Source organism: Centrocercus urophasianus, unplaced genomic scaffold, assembly GCF_019232065.1.
Source record: "Centrocercus urophasianus isolate 14NV4802_14NV808 unplaced genomic scaffold, USGS_Curo_1.0 seq_12, whole genome shotgun sequence".
NCBI classification, from domain to species: Eukaryota; Metazoa; Chordata; class Aves; order Galliformes; family Phasianidae; genus Centrocercus; species Centrocercus urophasianus.
The window spans coordinates 6838882-6858696 of NW_024884364.1; the positions used below are offsets into that span (position 1 = coordinate 6838882).

Consider the following 19815-nt stretch of genomic DNA (forward strand, 5'->3'; position numbering starts at 1 on the left):
TTTTCTTTGTGGGTCTGGTAAAACGTGAGAGGTTTAGGGGACATTTTCTGTGTGCTTTGTTACAGTTGTCTCCACTGAAAGGCTTCAGCAAGCAAGTTCTCTTTTCCTTTAGCTAGGCAGCTTTCAAGGCCTCCAGAGGAAGATTTGAAATCAAAAGTTAAAGGATGGGGGGACATTGTGTATATATCCCCAATTTTGCCTCTTTTATCCAGACATTGTAAGCTAATTTTTAACTCCATTATCTTTTTTTTTTATTTTCTCCGCATTTCTGATGCTTGTCCTTATTTTCTTATGGTGGGAGGTATGTCTGTGAAAGGCACATATTACTTATACATTTTTCTTTATGTGTTGAACATAAAGAATTTGTTAAGTCATTTGTATGAGCAGTACACAGTAAGCTGTTTTCACACAACACACTAAATATTAAACATAGACTATAACATGCTAATAAAGCATTGCTAATGTAAGTAGGCCACCTAAATTGGAAGATATGACAGTTCTGTGATTAAATGCCTCATCTCCTGAATTGAAGCTCTGGAAGGCTTTGGTAGGCAGAACAAAGCGTAGTACGTAAATATTAACAAAATTATTAAGACCTAAAACCAGCAACAGATAACAAGGAAACAAAATAGGGTGGACCATGATGGTCACTAGGAGTAGAGGATATAACACACCATGTTTGTGCAGGTGTGTAGAAGTATAGCAGAAACGCTGAGTCACAGCTTGAAGCAGTGATTGAGCACCTGGTGGGAAGGCAGGGCCAACCCACAGGAGCTCAGGTGCAAGCAGTGTTCCTGATTGACCAGAAGGGGTAGACCAGGATCCACCCTTTCCCAGACCTCATTTAAGGGTTGGCAGGGGGGAGGTGTAGGTTTGTTGCTGGTGGTCCTTGTGTATCTGAAGGTCTTTGTAGGGTAAGCAGTTTGTTGGATTTTTTTTATTTTTTTTTTTCCTTTTGTTTCTGTGTCCATGGCTGTTGTGTTTAGGCTTATTCTCACTTACTGTAGCCTGGGATTTTGCTGCTCTGTTATCTTTGCTGTACGTTCTATCGCATTATAGTGTTATATTAAGCAATGCGTGATCAGTGATATGTTAGCACCTTCTAAATGTTATCTTAATATCCTTGTAAAGCATCCTTGTAAAGACTTCTGGTTGTGTGTGGAAACTTTAGAATAGATTTTAAGTGGCTTGTCTCACATATGCAGCTTCAATGTGTATCTTTATTAATCCAAAGCTTCCTAATCAGTATTATGAAATTGTTCCCAAAGAAAAGGTAATTAAGAAAAATAGTCTGAGGTTTACAACTGTGTTTATTCTACGTTAATGGTTTAGCATTTTTCTGGATGACAGTGACTGTATGATGGCTTGAGGTTGCAGAGATTGAGATAGCATTGTTCTAAGCTGTTGACTGCTGGAGACTTGAAAGGGTGTGCTCCAACTTCATCATGTGCACTGCTTTAGCACATCTCCAGGAAGGAACTTGGACTTCCCCTTATATCCAACGTGTCACAGGCTATCAATATGATGCAGGATATGCTGCATCAAATTAGCACTGAGTTAGTTAGGGTCAACAATAAATAGGAAGAAGAAAGTACGTAAGAATGGTCAGATACGAACCAGTTACCTTGCAGGGTCATCATGGGCCTGTGGCATTCTCTTTTACTAGAGGTGCAGGCAGGATTTGATTCAACATAGTGTCTTTACTGAGTAGAGAAAGTGGGCTTTTTTTCCTGACTCAATATTATCTTTCACTGCAACACTTCTGACTGGAATCTTGACTAGCTTGCCTCTTAATCCTACTCTTTTTAAACTGATCTACAGAAACAGGAGATGGTGCATATGCCTCTCATAAATGTCATTTTCACTCAATTGCAAGTTAGAAACAAGCCAGCTCATTCGCTGGTGAACACATGAGTGCAGGATCTCTATACTAAAACTTCTATTTCTGTATTTAAAGTTCCATCAGGGTTCAGTGAGAGGAAGGTATTTTGGGGTTATAAGAAATGTCTGTTCTTCAAAACATCCACCTCAGAAAATACAAGTCCACACAGGCTTGAAAAATATCTGTGTTGTGTCCTAGAATAAAGCATGTATTTCATGCTCTAAAAGTCTGAGGTTTGTAGTTGAAAAAGATTAAGTAAATAATTCAGAATTTGTTGTGTTTACCTGTTAATAATTAAGCAGGTTAGTCTGTGTACTTTTTATAGATGTTGAGCTTTATTTATTTTTATACTTGGCTCATGTAGTGATTTTTAAATCTGAAGATGTTTCTGCCAAGGAGGAGATGAGAGAAAAGTCGTCAAGGAGTTAAGTGTTGCTGTGGTGTTTTCATGCTGATGGGCAACTAAACTCTACCACACTGCCCTCTCGCTTACCCAACTTAAAGGAAGAGTGGAAGAAAACATGATGGAAAAGGGCTCAAGGATTGTGAAGAGGACAGGGAGATTGTTCACCAGTTACCATCACAGAGAAACCAGACTCATTGTAGGGAGGCTGATGTCGTTTATTGCTTGTAACTAACCAGCTACTAACCAATCTCTCATCTCTGGGGAGAGAGGAGTATTCATCTTTATCTTCCCTTCTACTTTCGGCTTTCCTTATTTCCAGTGCTTTGAGGGAATTAATTTTTAAGGGTGATAATGATTTTATTATTATTATTATTATTTTTTTTTTTTTTTGGACAAAGGCAGATACCTTTCATTCCTACTTTCTGATGCCTGAAACTAGGGATGGAGGAGTCTCTTGTTATAATGGCTTTTGGTTTACCTCAATCAAGGAAAAGTGTCAGCCTCTTTTTGTTTTAGAAATGCAACCAAAATGTGGTGGAGAGAAATAAGGAACAGGCACATCATATTTCTGTTTTCTTGAATTGTGAATTAGTTACATTCTGGAGAAAAGTGCTAAGCTGACAGCTCTGAAGTCTGAAATCATCTTTGCCGTTTGAGTAGGTATGGAGAGGCCAGCAGCAGTGTGAGTTTCTCACAAATATATTTAGAACTGTTCCTTGTGGGACTGCATGCTGTGGCAGGTGATAGTTCAATTGAGTGGATCTGTCAGGGCATCTTTGCTTTCAGTAGTCATGATCAGGCCAATAATTTTCCACTTTCCTCTTGAATCTCCATGTCTGTTTCTTGGGGGTGGTGAAGAAGTAAACAATAACAAGAAAACATGATTAGCAACCAAATTACTCTGTTCTACATTCAGTGGTTCTCTGTTGCTGTTCACATAGCCCAGACCTTAGCATAGATTGAAACAGAATGAGATTTGGGTTTCTTTTTTTCTTTTTCCTGCTGCCAGGCAAGAATTCACCCCACTGTTGATAACATTCCCTCCCCACCTTAAGCAAAGTCATCGCCTAATTTTTGGAATGTTTGAAGTGTTTCTCTGGTCTTGGCAGTGTAAGATACCATTTGATATTTTCACTCTCCTTTTCCAAGGGTGAGAGAAAGCATGGGGCATAAGAAAAGTCAGTTGAAATGATTGGCATTAAAAGACAAAAGCTGCTGAAATGTGAGAGTGATCTTTGGTCTATATATTAAAAATCAAAGATGTAGAAAGACTGTTTATGTGAGAATTAATAGCCTGATTTTGTTGACAACTGAAGTCTTCATCTGTTACCATGGCATGTTTTAATTCACTGTCTGCACTGGTATTTCCTTCTGAAGAATTATATATGCTAGTTACTAGTACCACCAGTATTAAAAAAATAACATTTGCCTCTCATGTTCCAGGCAATGTTTTCTGTTTAAGTTGAGTTAAATAAAGTTAAGAGGAGGTTAAGCTGAGAGACGGTGTTATGGAATGCTCTGCTACTTCCCTTCCTCCAGTGCATTAATTGCCTTCAAGGGTCATTTTGTTCTCGGTCTGGACAGTTAATCTAAGTCTTCTGTATAGGTAAATGTGGGTAAATAGTTCTCTTCAAGTAGAATTTAGAAGTGCGCTAAGAACCGGAGTTGTTTTCTAGAGGACTTTATCCTGCATTAACAGTGGGACTGTAAACTGGGTATTATTCTTTAAAACTCACCCCTGCCAAAAAGCCAGTTCTTATCCAGTTTGTTTTATGGTCACAGGTCCAGTCAGTAGTCTGTTTCTGGCAGTTTTCATGTAGAAATTTTCTAGAATCTATCTTTATGATGGAAGTTTAATGCTAGTCATTTGATTTAATTTTTTTTTCCTCCAGACAAACAAGCTTGTGTAGTGAATCAAGTCTAGTTCTCAGTAGACAGAAGTCTGTATCACAAAAGATTTTACTATGGTCAATAGTAATTTGTTGGTGCTTGTAGGTCCAATGGGAGAGACTGAACGAGCCACAGAATCTCATTACGGTCCCTCAGTTCAAGGCAGAGGGACAGCAGTAAGCCTGTGTCAGTGAATCTTCTGCTGCTTGCAGTACTGTCTTGGAAATGAGAGGAGTTGAAACTGTAAGCTTGGCAGATTAGCTTTTTTCATAAGCAGTACATTCACATGAGTCTCTTTTCAAAAAGAGCATTACTGTGATGCATTGTCCATTTTGTTAAGGGCATGCTTTACCCAATGTTCATTGCCAGGTTGACTGAACCTGAAAAGTCCAAGAGATTTACTGGTAGTCTCACAGTGAATCATTGTTTGAAACTCTCTTGGTGTTATATTCTTGCCATTAATCAACAGTGATTCCTTTCGTCTATGTGCTGCCAGAGTTTAGTTTGCATATATGAAGACTGTGTTTGGGAAGAATTGAATTGGAATAATGCTAATATAAATTATCTTATTCTTTGAATGTTACTGTTTGTACATAGAGCCTTAAAAAGAGAAGATTCTTGTATAATTGTTATCCTATAATATCTTCTATCCCTTTGGCAAAAGCTCCATAAGCAAGAGAAATGTAAATTTATGCATTCTTTACGTATTATTGAATGGAATGTGTTTATCTTAGTTTTACTTAATTTGTTGATAATTCACTGAATAGGTTTCTTTTCATTCACAGCAAAGTCAAAAGGCCATGCTCCTTATATGGTATTATCATAAAGAAATGGATGAGTATACATGGTTCTTTCCTGTTAGCATTTATTACTGTTGATACTGTAGAAGCAGCTGGCATAGTGGAAGAAGCATTTCTAATTTAGAACTGTTTGTGTTGTACATTTGTTTCTTATCTTTATGGTAGATCTCTTACTAATATACTTCATCCCTGAAAACACATTTTTTTTTTTTTTTGGAAAACTATCTCAAGACTGAGGATTGTGATTATTTTATGACCTTGAGGCCAGTAAGACCGTCCTAAGCTCGTGCTGCAGAATATTCACTTTTGCTTTATACATAAGGCTTATATTTCCAGTGGAACTGAAGTTTATTTCCTGAACTGTGTGCATAGTTTTTCATGATGTCAGATTTAGAGGGTATTATCTGAAATAATTTGAGTCACCAATAAGCTGTTGCTCTAACTGAAACCATTAAATGTAAACATGGAGATTGGAATTTAAAACAAAACGAACAGCTTGCAATTTTAGGTATGATATGGTCTGTTAGCATGTTAGTCCAACAAATAACTACCACAAGTGTAAGTCTTGATTAACTTAAATCTCATATAAAAGTAGTTTTAAAAACTATGTGGCAGAAATGTTATCACTTACTAAACTCAGACTTACAGAAATTTGGGAAGGATTAATTAAAAATAGTGACAATCAAGATAACATACATCAAGATAACATAGCAGTTACACTGACTTCTGTGTAGCATTTTCTAGCAAAAATTTTAACTAAGAAAAGGATAGGTGTTTGTCATGGCTGTACAAAATTTGAAATTGCTGTAGACCAGAGAAGACCTGAGACTTCTAATTTCACAGAGATTGAGGAGATAACATCTAAGTATCGCTGCAGGCCCAACTAATCAATGAGTTTTAAATAGAGAAGATTTTCCTTCCCCTCGTGATCAATTTTCCTATGCTTTTTCCTGCTTTTCATTTATTTTGAATTCCCCAGCATAATGCACTCTTCCTGGGCTCACCCAGCATACTGTAGAGAGATTCAAGTCATCTCTGACTGCAGCACATAGTTTGCCAGCCAGTACAGAGTGCTTTTGTTGTTAGATGACTTAGACAACAAAGCAAGCAGCACAGTTTCCTGCTATCACCTGTATCACTTAAACCATACACCCTCGTGCAATACATCTAGCAGCATCTAAAGGTCAAAATCTGATCTCATTACTCGATATTTTAGGCCTTCTGTTTTGCTTTATTCATTGTCAGTGCGGAACTGTCAGACGATTAGAGATTGTGGTTGTGTGATGTTAGAAAGTGCTACCAGCTGCCATCCAGTGTGTCTGTTCAGGCAGTGATGGACCTTATGAAAGCTAAAGACATGCTATACAGCCTTAGTTTGAGCAAAATAAGTCTTCCCTGAAAACAGTAAAAGACTCCATATAGCAGCTGATGCTGATGACTGATCTAGGCTGGGGAAGTGTCTTCAAGTGATGAACTTAGGGCATGGTTTGTTGGTTATGATTGGAGGTAGAAAGCTCCCAGAAAACAAAGGGAAGGCTGCAGATACTCAAAGTTGTGAGTGTGTAGGCAGGAAGGAAACAGAAGCACCTCTGTAGTAGCAAGAGAGAGGTGGGAAGTCAGGCCTGGAAATGATGAACTGGAAGGCCTGCTGTCATTGCAGCATCTTTACCTTGAGTAAGCAATGCATTGCATCCTTTCCTTCCTTATAAACTAGGTTGCTTCAAAGAGCAGTTCTTTTCTGTAGCATTTTACTTTTAGCAGGTAGCAGATCACAGGTCCATTAATACAGCAAATCATCTGAGATCTGGGGAAACAAGCTTATGGCAAATAATTGCTGTTGATTCAGTTCTGTGGTGTGACAAAGGGGTCAAAGTCTCAGTGACTAAAATGTCTCTCTGTGTGTAGCTTTGAAAACCCCTCACCAGAGAAGGATTACGGAATACCGCTAAGCTTAGTTAGCCCATTTCTGCCATGGTTGAGCTGGCAATGGGTTCCTAGATGGAAGGTCAGTACTTGGGGGTGATGAATAGATCTTGCTGCTCCTGTGAGAAAGCGCAAAGCCTGTCTGGACTGGGCTTGGGAATTGTAATCTGAGTGAACCTCTCATAACCGGATTTGGAAATTATGCTGGTTAGATCCCTAGGCCTTATTTTGAAGATCCCTAGGCCTTATTTTGGACTGGTGAAGTAGAGTGCCCAAGTCTAATTTCTGACATCAGAGTACTCCTGTTTGGTATCCAGTTCTGAACACTTTGTCAACTTCTGTTGTATAGTACTAAGTCTGTTTTTAATTCTTTCTCGGAAAGCAGTCTATACAGAGATTTTCTGATCATTTTAGTCACTAAAGCCAATTATAGCTATAACAGATGGAAGGATATCTTACACATTTTTTAAAGAAAAATAAAAGAACCACTTTAAACTCTTGAACTTTTGGAGTATTTACTTGTAACTTTTTCCACAGATGCATTTGAAGATAAAAACAAGTAGCAAAACTTTGGTTGTGGCACCCATTTGTTTTTATCCCTAGCTGGAATAAAACTACTTGTAATGGAAAAAATAAATGTTTTCTTTTAAGCATGAAGTCATATGAGTTGGTACCTACTGGATTGGTGTTCAGTTGTGTAAGTTTTCTCTCTGAACTATGCACAGAATGTGTCATGTTGTGTGCTAGCGCATTTAGCTTATTTGTTTGTCACCTGTGTGCTAAATGTGAATGTGTAAGACTGCTTTGTTTCCTTCAGGTAGTTGTATATTGATATATATATATGTATGTGTGTGTACACACACACACACACACACACACACATGTATATATATACATGCAGTATTCTGCTCACTTCCCCTGCTGACTCCTAGTTATTTGACTGTTATGAAAACTCAAGATGTTTTGTGTGCAAATCTCAAAACATAAGCTTTAGTAAGTTTTTTCTTTTTTCTTTTTTTTTTTTTTTTTTTTACAGCAGCATAAAAAAGAATTGTTGAGAGCTGCTCTTAACCCTTTTGGAGTCCGAAGTCAAAAGGTAAAAATTAAATGCTACTTTCTGGGGGTTTTGATGATGTTGCTAGTGTAACTGTTTGGAAATGCTATTTCTCTATCACATTTGAACTGAGATTTCCCCTAGGAAAAAAGCAGGGGTACAATAACAAGACTCAAAATATTATTAGATCTCGTTAAGTGCACCAGCATATCTGGGCCTAAATTATGCAGGTAAGCAACAATTGGTAAACTGCAATTATCTGTTTTACTTAATATAAAAACATTGGCGTTGGGAGTCAGTGGGACTTTCAGTAGAGTTTAATATTGCTAAGGATTTAATGATTTTTGTCTCGCTATAACTTGATAGTTTTTATGATATATGAAGTTTTTTCAAATTAAAGTAAGACAAATCCTGTAGCTCTTTTCTCAGGCAAGAATCCCTCAATGGGAGTTTTGCCTGACTGAGAACTGAATGAGGTCTAAATAATTAGCAATTAAAATATTCAGTTATTGTGCTACTGTATATAACAAAGCACTGGAGGTATTAAAAATTGCTAATCTCCTCCTTATTAAAATGTTAACTGCTAAGCATAATACAGCTTTGCATTTTCTATCATTTGTTCATGCAGTTCATTAGTAGAGGTGAAATGTTTGTGACAAATACTCATTTGAACTTTTAAGGGATTGACTTTGTTGAGCAGAAGTGTGTATTGAAGCCGTGATTTTCAGTCAAACACTAAATAATGTACAGAGTAACTTTGCGTGGAACTTCTGAATATTTACAAAGCAAACTAGGTGGTAAGCTACTTGTCAGTAGGTGGAACTAAACAGTTTAGGTATTAGTATTTGTTTTCAGCAGCAGCAGCTTGTAGTGAACTCAAAGAAAGTACAGATTAAAGATTGTCCATGGAGTATACTGGGCAAGTAATCTGCACTGAGAGGGTTGAGAGACCAGCATGTGAACAATTCAATAGTAAGTTAAGAAGGAGAGTTGGTGCATTTGTTCAACTGTGCATCCAGCTCAGTTAAAATTAGCATGTGAACTGTTTATTACTGAGCTAGTCAAAACGAGGATCAGACTGTTCTCTAACCCTGTTACTGCACAAAAGAATGAAAATGTATATCCTGTGTCTTTTGGCACAAAGCAGCTGTAGCAAGATGTGATGGAGAGTGAGAAAGGAGTGGTGAGAGAAGGTGATAAGTAGTCAATGAAAAAGGTGAATATAGTATTACAGGGATAATTTGGTGATGGGTGAATTCCCCAAGGGAGGACAATCCCCTGAATACTCTTCCTCTCATAGCCTCTCCCTGGAGTAGATTTTGTTACCTCTTACGCCTAAAGATTTCTTCTAATCTTTCTGAAGAGCCATTCTGGGCATGGGCATTTAATTGTTCCATGTAATGCTGTTGACAATTCAGGCCGTGACTGCAAGGATTTACACATGTATTTCACTTACAGCATTATGAGTAATCTTATTGAAGTAGATGAGATTAATTGCAGGACATAAAGCTAAGTATGTATATTAGTCATAGCAGTAAAAGAGGTGTAGTTTTATGTATTAGTTTGTGTTGAGTGTGGAAAAGTTGTTAAAGATATATAAAAACATATTGGATTTCCTACCATTTGTGTGGCAGTTAAAGACAAAGTAGATTGTAACGAACTAAGCTTTTCTGCTTGTTCACAAAATCCACAATTTTGTCAGGTTCTCAGCTGTAAAGTGTGAAAAAGAATAGGCTGCTTTCATTTTCCTTTTTACATGCACAGTTAAACCTCCATCTAGAATGAGATGATCTTACAATTTATTATGGAGGAGTGAAGAGGAGAGAAATCAAACAGGAAGATGTGTGCTTCTGTGGACTCCTGTTTATAATTTCATCAGATTGGTACGCACCTCAGACATTTTACTTAGTGATAAGATATGCAAATTATTCTGGAGCCAGCAGCAATACTTTCACCTGAATGTCGAAACTGACAGGGATTTTTTAAATCAAACTTCAACAACAACTTGTATATTAAAGCAACTATTCTGAAGATATAACCGGGTGCAGGTCAGTAAGTGCAGAATTGTTTTCGTACTTTACTTCATACTGTTGATTTCCTTCCCTTCCGGAGTAAGAGAGTTGCAGGTTTACCTGTAAGTGTGGGATGTAACTATGGGCAACAGTGCAGAGGAGCTATAAATCTATGTGAAAGTATGCACTACAAACAGGAATGCATAGTGAAAGTGAGGAGACTTAAAAATGAGGTTTACCAGAGGTAATATTTCCTGGTTTTCCAGATGCCTGTATCACACCTTCCATACCTTCGTTTTGTCTGTTTCTTCTCTCTTTGATTTTAGTTTTATTGCATCTTCAGTTTTATTGTGTTCTTAATTCAGAATGTGACAGTAGAAGCCTGTGGAACAGTGGGAAGTTTGGGTGATAGCTGTTCCTTGGGGCTGAGGGCTGAAGCTGCTTAAAGCTGTAGATGTTAGCTGGGGTTTTGTTTTTGAGCTTGCGTATAATCATAGGAGGAAGGGTACCACTGAAAATACAGCTTGGGATTTAAATGTTAATTGTGTTTATTTTTGGAGTCTTAGTTCAAGTCAAAGTCCATAGCTTATGATGAGATAATAGCTGAATCCTGTGTGTTTTCCTCAGCCTTAGTTCCTCTTCTTCCTCCTGTGAATGTCTGCACATAAATGCATCTGAGCTCTTCCATCTGAAGTTTGCCAAGGGCTTTTACTTAGAGCTTGTTTTCTTCTTTTTGTTGAACTAATGATGTATATTTATTAACCAGAAAGATATCTGGGCTGTAAACACTTAACAGGAATGCAAAAGTTTTTGTCCTTCGTTATAGTTTGAGTGTATGTGGTTGCATGTGAGAGAAAGAGAGGTGACTGCTGAGACTATGAAAGATTACAATTTGCTTTTGATGAAGTGCCTAATTGAGTTTGTTTGGCTACTGTGCCTGACTAAATCCTCATGTATTTCCCACTCTGGTCTGCATCGGTGAGGCCTCACCTCAATGTGGTGTTATGAGCACCACTGTATAAGATGGACATAAAAGTACAAGGGATTCCCTAGGGGGGGTCTGAGGACGGTTAAGGGTCTGGAGGACAAGAGGTGTGAGGAGTGTCTGATGTCCTGTGGTGTGCTCAGCCCAGAGCAGAGGAGCTGAGGGGAGGCCTGATGGCGGCTGCAGCTCCTCACAGGGAGCAGCGCTGAGCTCTGCTCTGTGTGACAGCGACAGGGCCCGAGGGAACGGCATGGAGCTGCGTCAGGGGAAGGGAGCTGGGGGTGGGGGACAGGGCCTGCACCAGAGGGCGCTGGGCATGGAACAGCCTGCCCAGGGCTGTGGGCACAGTCCCAAGTGCCGGAGTTCAAGGAGTGTTTGGACACTGCTCAGACATGGAGTTTGGATTTGGGCTGGTACTGAGCAGGGCCAGGAGTTGGATTCGGTGATCCTTGTGTGTCTCTTCCAATTCAAGATTTTCCATGATTCAGTGATGGTGAAAATGTCTTGTCAGTCGCTGTGATTGGCACCAGCCACTTACAGGTGAGATTTAGCTTTCTTCATTGAAATACTAGCAACGTTCTTGTTTTAGTACAAGATAGAAGGAAGGATTTACATACGTGTTTGTGATCAGGGAGATGAGCTGTCTATGCGGTGTAAGCACCATAACATATCCTTGGAGAACTGATTCCCATAGGTCATGGGGTCCCCAGAAGTACTCCATGTGGAAAAGGACTTTCCAAATTCTCAAGACTTCCTACTTACGCAGATTTAGGCCACTGAAGAACATTTTGTTTATAACATCTAGCACTAGGACCTACATTGATGTTGTGGATACTTAATTCTTACTGACTTGAGCAGAGGCACTTGAAAATAATTAAAGTGGATGAAAAATCCATACACAGAGCAAAGCCTTTCAGGGGGAAGTGAGTTTATTGAAAGAAAGATTTTTGCTTTTTTTTTTTTTTTTTTTTGTTAAATACTTTCTTTCAAGGTCTTAAATAAGCAGTAAATGCTCTTGTTGGAAATAAAAACTGAAGCTCAAACTTTGATTTTTGTTTTCTGCCATGGCTGAAGAGATTTTGTTGTTGATAGGTAGAAAAGACTGAATTTGGTTTCCGAAAGCTGATAACATGAGGTAATGTATTAGTGTGAAATGCTGAGTGAGGTACCAGTCAGAAATACAGTGGGTATTATGATATGTTCACCTTTGATGGACTGCTTGAGAAGAATTTGTAAGATATAGCAGAATTCTGAAAGAATTTCTGGAGGGCTGCAAGGGAGAGGAATGGAGGGGGAACAGCTGTGATGATTCTGATTTATTTATTTTTTTCCCCCTGATTGGCTACAGGGATTCTGATGGTTTAGTCTTTCAACTAGATGGATGCCCTTTAACCATCTGATCCAGTATTAATACCATGACTGCTTTTAACAACACTGATACTTGCCAGTTGCCATTAAAGTTGTTTACTTCATGCTGTATAGAAAACAATTGCCTATAGCTGATACCAATAACCTTATTAGCCTTACCAAAAGTTATGCGTGCATGTTTGATAAACAGTGGTATTTGTCATGTTCATTCAACATCAAGCTTAACAGAAGATTTTTCCTCTTGCGAGTTTCTTCCTTAAATGTGAAGTCCAGGAGGGGGAATTCATCTAGTTTCTTATGTTGGCATTAGAGTAGCTGTTGTATTTTCTTTCCTGTGCTGAGTTTGATTCCAGGAATCCAACAGCATTGCAGAAGGAGAGAAGAGAGCAGCATCACAGACTGCACTGCTGCTGCTCTACCTGCCATGAATAATAGCCCACTGGGCTAGTTAATCATTACACTAGCTTTCCTGTTCCTTCATAGCTGATTGCTGCCCAGAGGACGTGGGTTTCAACAGTCCTGCTGTCAACACAGTTCAGTGGTGTGTGTGTATTTGTTTACCTGCATGTATATGCACTATGTTTCACAGCAGATATTGTGGTAAAACTAACAATGCAAGGTCAGTGTGTATATTATTCTATACAAAAATAATAGGAGAGAATGTTTTATTTTGGATACACTGATACATTTGCAGTGTATCTAATTGGCATACTAACAGAACATGTCTTCATTTAGTGCTATATGAGTGAAAAATTACAGGGTGTTAAAACTTTTGTTCTTCAGTGATTTGGGTTGATGAGAGATGAATTGTAAAAGCAAGTGAGTGGTAAATCTATCTGGTGGTACAAGATTTCCTCTTCAAAATGTTACTGTCTCACAAAATTCCATAGTATATCTTTCACTAAGTAGTACGCTGTAATCCTTTTTAATCTTCTTCCCTTCTTTGCCTTTCTTTTTCATCCTCCCTTTCACTCTCTCCTCTGTCTCAGCATCTCCTTTTTGTCCCTATCCCTTCTTTCTATAAATAGACATATGTTTGTGAGAACTGATTCGAATGTTTGTATGGTGACTCTATGGTGGGGCCACTGAATAACTTTCTTTTGTGCCTTGTTCAAGTTTGCAAACTGTCTAGAGGAGACTATGCAAGATAGGCAATACTATCAATAGCAGAGCAGCAGCATTACTGAGTAGTTCAGTATTATCAGCAGTGTGAACCAAACCCCTCTTCTTCCTTTACCAGCAAATTAAATGGCAGACAACAAAATGAGACAGCAAGACATGAACATAGTGTGAGCTGGACCACTTACATGGCAGCAGCAAGCACATCTTACTGCCAAATAGATGATAACAGGCAATTCTGACTCTGAAAAACAGCTCTGAGCCCATTCCCACTGGTTGTTTTCAGTCAAACCTGTATCGTTCTTATTAATATTAATAGGATTTTTGGGATCATACAGGTCCTTTTGTCTTCAGAATGGAGGAAATAATTTACACAGATAGGCAGTGTCTCTTTTGAGAGACAAGAAGGTGGAACTTGTGTTTTTTTTCTGCAAGAAATCAATATTGAAGGAAACAATCAAGAAACATTGCTACTCACTCATGGAACACTTTCAACTCATTGGGAATATTCATTTGACTTTTTAATAATCTGAATTCGGGTCATTTGCAGAATGGAGCAAAAACACTTTCTGTCCTCTAAATTAAAATGCTTACAGTGATGTTTATAGGCATATGCAGATGTTCTTTATGAGATGGCATTGTCCCAAGATTTCAGTACCCATTTATAAGAGATTTCTTGTTAGTTATGTTCTAATGATTTGATTGGTAGGTGGTTAAAACACAGTCTTTGAATCCTGAGTGCTTGCCTGGCATGTGAACTAGAAGCGAGTCATTTCAGTATGTACCTTAAGTACCTGGAGATTCTGGAGGCTGCCAAACTCAACCAGGAACAGAGAAACTCATTTATATCACTGGTCTTCAAGGGAGAGTGTCTTCATCTCTGTTGGGACAGAGAACCAGAGATTCTTGAAATCATCTGGAGATGACTGAGTCTTTGTAGATCTTGGGGGGCGGGGGATGACATGACTCACCATGTAAGTAATCTCATCTCCCTCTATGGTTGTTCAGGAAAGTGTGTGGAGCTTTATCCAGCCAGGTGTATGGGGAAGGGAGCTGCACAGGTTTTTGTAATAATGCACACATCCATCTTTCTCTGGATATCTGCTTGCTATGGTTTGGAGATCTCCCTGTTGAGTTTTGAGGCAACAGATACACTTGTATGCACACTGAACTTTAGTGGCTTGCAGGTAATCCTTTTGTCTCTAATTCTAGGACTTTAGTGTAAAGTAGGCTCACTTACCCAAACTTTGTTTATTACATTAACTGAAACTCAGTGGTAGGTGAGAAGCAACATGAATTTGAACATGAATGCTTTCATGGCATTGACAACTTGCATTAAATACATTTGTGCTCTCTGGCTAATTATTTTCATAGCACATGCTTGAAATCTAATTGCTTAAATTTTCCAGATCCTTAGTTCTGTTGTTGTTTTTTTTTTTTTTAACTCATGAAGTTAATCTACCTGCTAGATTTTGTACTTATGGTAAAATGACCCTTCCTACTTTTGTTCCTTTCTTTGATAGAAACCCTCAGTTCTCTGAAAAATGTGTGCATGTAAATAGTTTTCATCTCATAGTGCAGCCCTTGTTTATCTGAGTATCTGTCTTAAATGGCAAAGAGAAGAATATACTGTCATTTGAAAGCAGATATCTTTGCTTTTCTGATATGTAGCTATTACTTTTGCAGCGTGGTTAGGCTTTTGTTTAAATGTTTATATCACATTTTTTCTGGAACACATTGAGAGGGAAAGACCTCAGTTACAAAATCTCATATTTTTTTTTCTGTTAAAATCCTTATTCTGAATGTTGAGTAACATCAGTGCTGAGGTTATATTTTGGCCCACTGTAGAATTAATACATGTAAGCCTTAACAAAGAGACCTGAACTTAGGTTTTGAAATCTCTGCACTCAGCGTGTTGATCTGGATTTAGCTTCCTGAATCAGAATTTTGCCTTTGGATAAAATCATACTTCAGTTACTAATACTGTGACATTCAAATAATTGGGTGTTTTTTAAAATCAAGGGATGTGATTTAGCTGAAGGTTTCCCCCCCCGCCCTTTTTCTTTTTTAATGATTTTCTAGCTGGAGATTTTTTTTCCTGAAGTCTTGCCAGTGGCAAAAATAAGGAGGGAATGTGTGGACTCGTGCAGAGTGCTCACTAGGCCAAAAAGAAAAAAACAAAAACCAAGAAAGAGCAACTCCCCTAAACTATGTCTCAGTAAACTTCACATTTCTCTGATATGAACAGAATGCAAGATTTGCTTCTTACTGCTTTGGAAAAAAAAATCAAAAGAACTAACCTTTCCATTTACAGAACAATTTCTGTGTGTTCTAGCTCTGTTTTCTCACTGGAAATCAAACTGCTTTTATTTTTTTAAATTTTTTTAGGCATTTCTTCTGCATGGTTAGTCCTTCATGTACACATAAAAAAGCACACAAATTCATTAATCCTAGGGAATTGAAGACTTAGGAAGGTGCAGTTTTCATAGGTTGTTATAAATATGTATAAAAAAAAACTTCCCATCACATGAATTTCCCAAGGGGTAATACATGAAATCACAAAGGAAAATGCTACAGCAAAAAGTAATGAAGTAAACTGAAATCTGGATTATCCTTGTAGGAAGTTACAGGCTCAAGTATCAGCATGACACAGAAATGAAAAATGGAGCAGCAGGAGCCTAGCGGTGTTTGGATCTGAAGTTTTGTTTTTGATGTTCTTCTAGCATGAAGTTGTGGTACGATGTTGGCGCAGTCTCCTGTTGTCTCTTGAATCTTTATAGTTCTGGAAAATACCTGCTTGTTAAATACAAGTGAGATGAGAAGTCTTCGTTGTTTTGCATAACTTCCTTTACAGCGTTATTTGTTAATGCAGCTTTAGATGCGCTAAACAAATGCAATCACTCCTGGGGATGATCTCAAACTGGGAACAAGTGCTTTTTTTTTTATTTAACATTTTTAGCGAAGAGGAGGGGCTTAGGGAATGTCTCTTTGTTTTTTTCCCCATCTAATATACTGCATACACTAAAATACCAGATGGTAGAACTTTCTCCTAACACAACTGCTATTGTTTCGAGGCTGTTGTACTCGCACTGAATCTGTGTTGAAACAGGTGCCTCACTTGCTTGGCTCTCCTGGAGCACTTTCATGCACTAAAGCACTGCACACACAGTGCACAGTGGCACTATTAACAGTGTAGAATGAGGCTGGGAGAAAAACTCATATAGGGGCTGCACACCTAGGTGCACTTAGTAAACAGAGACAGTTATCCTCATTAAACATAATTAAACCTAATATTGACTGTAAACTGTTACTTACCTTAAACTTCTCTGCAGACATTGTGGAAAAGGGATTAACTTAGCAGATAGGTACGCTAATTACTACCTTCTTCACATTAAAGTTACCATCAGGAAGGCCTATATTCATAAATAAAACATAGTAGGGGATGAGAGACTGAGAAATATGTAAATTCATTTGCAGAAAAAAGACCAAATTAAAAAAAGAAAGTTGAGTGATGCTACTGGAAGCAAAATGGCACTCTAGCTAATTACCATGAAAAGTATGATAAATCATGGACGTGTATCCTTGACTTCTGACTGATAGAGCCTGCGGAGTGCAATCTCTCATGCGTAGCTGCCTCTGACTGATTTAAACCCATACCACTATCAAGTTTGATGGGAAAGCACAAAAGTGTGTTATTTTATTTCCTTGGGTATTGTTGCTACCTCTTTTTCCTAGAAATGACTTGCAATTATTGTGAAAATACAGTCTGATTTCTTGTCTGCAGAATTGTTGTTTGATGCAATTGGCAAACAAAGGCTCCAAAGATGGTCGAGTTATGTTTTAATAGCTATATTTTCAAATGCAATTGATCTGGTATATTGAGACAATTAGAGAAATAAAATGTCAAGGGAGGGGCTGCCTCTGCTTTGGCATATTTATTCTCAGGAAAGAGATCATGTGTCTTACAGCCAAGATAAAGAGTTAGAAACAATTTTATTTATGAATTTGTTTATTTTTCTGTAGAATTTTAAATGAGTCACACCACTTCATGTTTTTGATCTTTCTTTCCAAATTTCATCATCTTCTGCACTTTTCAACCCTGCAAATGGCTGAACGCATTTATCTGGGATTATACAGAATGAAAGAGGCTTCCAGGATGTGGCCATATGATGTGCTGTTATGTCACTGCTGCTACTGTCTAATCCTGTAAACACTTTGTTTGAATACATAATTACATGATTGCTATTGGTGGGGTATCTTCTATTTTCCTACTATATCTGTCCAGAATACTTTCTGCTCAGGTTGTTTCAGAATAAAAGTCTGTTCTGCTGGGTTGGTTCATGACAGAATAATGGGAGTACAGACCTAACTTTATGAGCCAATGCCTAAGCCCTGTGTACAGGGGGAACTTAAGAATGCCAATGTTTCAGACTCAGAGTGGGAATTTGTCATTACACTAGCATTCCTAAGTGGATATTTTAACACAAAATTATTATTGGCAGCTATTATCCTTTAGCTTTTTATGAACTTGCATCACTGGGCACACCAGAGAAGAAATCTAATACCTGTGATGTTCATAGTTTTACTGAAAGAAGTGAGGTAAGTTAATTTACTAGCTGAAGATCTGTAGCTACTACACAGTGAGTACCTTATTTTAGTTGGTTTTACTTTTTCTTTGTTTCCTTTTCTCTTTTTGGTTTCTTCTAGAGAGATTTATTCCCTGTAATATTAATGAGCTGTGCATGTAGGAATGTGTGCTTTTCGAATACTGGTATTATGCTTCAAGAAACAATACTGAGTAATTAACAGTATTCTCCTGCTCTAGTAACCCTTATTCTTCCTCTATAGCTCTAGATAGCCAGCTGTAGCATGTGCTGATGGTATCTTCTTATCCTTTCAACAGTTTCACTGAGTTTTGACAGAATAGGCTTCAAAAATGTATCAGAACTTCATCTTAGGGCTGTGGATTTATGTAGCCGCACTCTGTAGTGATGTGTACAGATGTAAGTTTGTCATGACAGACAGTAAATACAAGGAGTACCCTGTGAGCAGTAGTGTCAAACCATTACCACGTGGAAAAATCAAAGACTAAAGGAAGAACAATTTGCTAGAGAGAACAGAAGTTTTAGAGGCTGGGTTGTTTCAGCTCAAGGAATATCTGCATCTCTTATTCAAAACTATGGGAATGCATGAAGCTTTCACCTGGGATTCGCTTTTGAGGAGCCATTTTCTGTCTGCTTCATTGGGATGATTCAGAACAATTCTGTGATGAGTTGTTGCTTATTTTTTTTTTTTCCTGTTTCCCTTCCACATCTTTTCAAAGGCAGAAAAGAAGACTCAGTGGAGAGGAAAAAAGGAAACAGACTTGAGATGTGAAAGTTACAAGGCTACTTGGTCTGCATATGTCTTTTCATTATCAGGTTTCCTGGCCAGATTTCTACAGACTTATTTTGATCTCAGGGGGAAATCTTGGTTCCACTGCATCTGTACCAGTGGATGGTCCAAATGCTGAGTGAGGATTTTACTATTTGGCCTGTTAGTAACAGCCGCATGCTTTTTATAAATGGAAATAAAAATTGGGTTTATCAGCTTCCTGGAGAAACATTCAAAACTAATATTTTTAATAAATAACAAAGATTAGAAAAGTTTCATTAGCATAAGAAATAAGAATATAAATGCCAACCATGCTTTTGGGATGGAAAGAAACTATTCTGCTTATTATCTTACCACCCTAAAACAAAATTGGATTAATTCCTCTCTTCTGCACATGCAGCTGATGTCCACTGGACAATTTACGTTCACTGGACACAATAATAATTGATCTCTTTGATCTCTTGTCCAGCTCATTCCCTTCGGTCTTTTTAATTGTGCGCTTGATGATTCTAGCAAAACAATTATCTAAGTAATAATATGCTTGAATCCCAGTCATCTGCAAAGCATAGGCCAAATTCTTTGAATCCATACTTGAGCAAAATTTCCACTGAAGTCAAAATTGGAAGCTTTGTTTCTTTGCTGATTTTTTTTTTTTTAAATTATTTTTTTTTTTTCCACAGAAATTCCCTACATACATTTTTCCACTGTGGTAAGGATGACTAAACACATTTGTAGATGGTTGTAGAAGTTGGATACAGATAATCCATTTTAAAAAGGCAGATATCTTTGAGGTTTTTTATTCTAGGGAAAGACGTATCTCATTTAAGCAATAATATTTCTTAAATAATAGCCAAATGAAGTATTTCAAGATCTGAATTCCCATTTTCCTCACAGCTGGGTCCCAGGACAGACTCAAGGCAAAATGACGGAGTGTAGATGTATCTCTGTCAAGTATAATATGTAGAGATTGGGGGTCAGACTTTTAAAGATGGATAGTACTCTT

The 19815-nt window shown here is 37.9% G+C and overlaps 1 long non-coding RNA gene across 3 annotated transcripts in view; it reads left to right on the forward strand.

Moving 5' to 3' along the window:
- Positions 1 to 19815, forward strand: part of LOC122156370 — a 389162-nt gene that overhangs the window by 51774 nt on the left and 317573 nt on the right. For all 3 annotated transcript variants that reach the window (XR_006167459.1, XR_006167458.1, XR_006167460.1), the window contains exon 2: positions 7938 to 7997. This is a non-coding gene — a long non-coding RNA (uncharacterized LOC122156370). The remainder of the gene's footprint in view (positions 1 to 7937; positions 7998 to 19815) is intronic.